Here is a 2245-nt window from a genome sequence, read left to right on the forward strand (position 1 = left end):
CGGACAGCCCAGGGGGCCTATGCTGCATCCAGCACAAGTTTGGTGTCACAAGCAGCAGTGAAGGGCAGGATTGCATCCTAAATCATTTAACCGTCGGACAGCAGTACCCTCAAGTCGATGTAATTCCTGCAGGGAACCAGAGCACCTTCCAAGGGGGCATTACATTGCAATGTAGAATTTGAAGAACATTCCCACAGTCACAATTGGGATTATCAATGCATTATATCTATAGTAGATCCAAAACATCAAGTTTCAATTCACTCATTACATTTCTACATATAATGTATTGTGAAGATCTCAATAAAATTTATAAAAACAAAGAACAAAGAACAAATACAACAATTGGGATTATCAACCAAGTCCCATTTGTATTTCCATATTTGGCACCTGCCATGGTTAGTACAAATCCGATTCAGTGCTGTCCAGTTCCTCCTTGGAAATTCAGAGCTGTAGGGACATTGTGCTGGATCAGGCACTAGATTAAACAGACCTGGGTTGGGTTGCCCCCTCCTGACGCCACGCTGTCTCAATATCAAAATCTCCTCTGACTAATTGCTGTCCAAATTTCCAGGATGGATTGCAGGATTTAAGTCTGAATATTTGATCATGAAAACCCTCATGTATAGTAGATGGACCCCATGGGTCTCCTCGAATCTGCTCCACCTCCGTCACTAATGCAGCTACCGTCGATATCTGGGGGACGTGTCTGCCTGGGGGACGGGGTTTGGATATGGCTCTGCTGCTCCACTCCACGGCACGCCCCCAGCACCCCCTTGGAATGGCCCTTGCGCCGGACATCCTGCGTCGGCGCAGCGCCTCTCCCAGGTTGCGCTGGTGCAGTGCCCAGGAGGGTGTTTGCGCTGGCGCCTGTGGTGCACTGAATTTTTATGCCGCCGCTCCGCCGGCATACCTACAGTTGCGCCAGTGCATCTGTCCTTCTGCCAGCGCAACTGCAGGTTAGGATAGTGCCCCAAGTTGGATTCCCACTACTTTCGTATGGGCACTGTTTAGCCATACTGGGCTACAGTACTCAGCCACCAAGTAAACTAGGACAAGAGCTGATGTCCTAAGAACTGAGGCGATTGCTCCCCAGCTAGTACTGGAAAGTTTATGTAAAATATTGTTCCTAGTTTTTATTTTGTCCATCATTTTCCTTAAATGTTCCCTATAAGTTAAAGACCGATCTAGAGTCACTCCTGAGTATTTTGGATTACGGTTAATCTTTAACAGCTGGTTCTTAAATTCTACTTTTGGTATATAATGGGCTTGTCGATTATTTAAATGAAAGCAAGTGACCTCAGTTTTACTAATATTAGGATTTAGCCTCCAGATCTAAGAAAACTTATCCATTTCCTTTATATCATTTTCAAGAGCTTTTTTCAGAGGTATCAAACTCTTTGGATTGTTTAATTAGCAGGATGTCATCAGCACATGTAAACTTTTTTGCAGCAGTGCAACAATATATGATGTGCTAAGGGTGTTTAAGGTTGTAGGTTGGTTGGCAACCTTCAGTCTCGAAAGACTACGGTATAAGCCTACAGCACCCAGTATTCACAGGCGGTCTCCCATCCAAGTACTAACCAGGCCTGACCCTGCTTAGCTTCCAAGATCAGACGAGATCCAGCATGTGCAGGGTAACAGTTGTAGGAACCTTACAATAACAGGTCTGCAAAAAAACCTTTTTTTTTTTAAGTTGCCAAAGTTGTTTGAAGGAATTTAGGATATTGGGGGGGGGGGCTATATCCAAAAATGGTATCAGTTTCGCCCAATAGGCTCTAGCTTAGGGGACACGGCAAAGCCACTTTATATGCTTGGCGGCATAGCTTACTTATGTTACCAGGGACCCTGCATTTTGCGGTGTTTCTGATTCTGCACGCAGAGGCTATGCATTTGTACAGTAGCTTGGGGGTGCTGATAGTGGAGCAAGATCTCATTCTCCCCTCCCTGAGTTCATATATGCACATTTTGACGGCCTGAAAGGGGCTTTGGGCCTGTTCTCTTCGGTGCTAATGAATCAAATTCTTCTATTCTTCAGCTCTGCTTTACATCACCCTTTGCTTGTCAAATGCTTTCATGTTCCCCATACTTTCACCCGCCTGCTCTTTTGAAGACTCTGCATGTTTATCTCTCTTAACCACTGCCTACAGATCCCATTTACCGACCCTGATTATTTCAGATGCTCCTTTCTGAATGCTGGCTTCATGGTGCCCGTGGAAGAGAATGCTTCAATGCAATCCCCTCTCAA

At 45.3% G+C, this 2245-nt stretch overlaps 1 pseudogene; it reads right to left on the reverse strand.

The window, feature by feature from the left end:
• Nucleotides 1-1532: 1532 nt before the first annotated feature.
• On the reverse strand, nt 1533-1649 carry LOC136637896 (5S ribosomal RNA; annotated as a pseudogene).
• Nucleotides 1650-2245: the final 596 nt, after the last annotated feature.

This window comes from Tiliqua scincoides, chromosome 1 (genome assembly GCF_035046505.1).
Source record: "Tiliqua scincoides isolate rTilSci1 chromosome 1, rTilSci1.hap2, whole genome shotgun sequence".
Lineage (NCBI taxonomy): Eukaryota > Metazoa > Chordata > Lepidosauria > Squamata > Scincidae > Tiliqua > Tiliqua scincoides.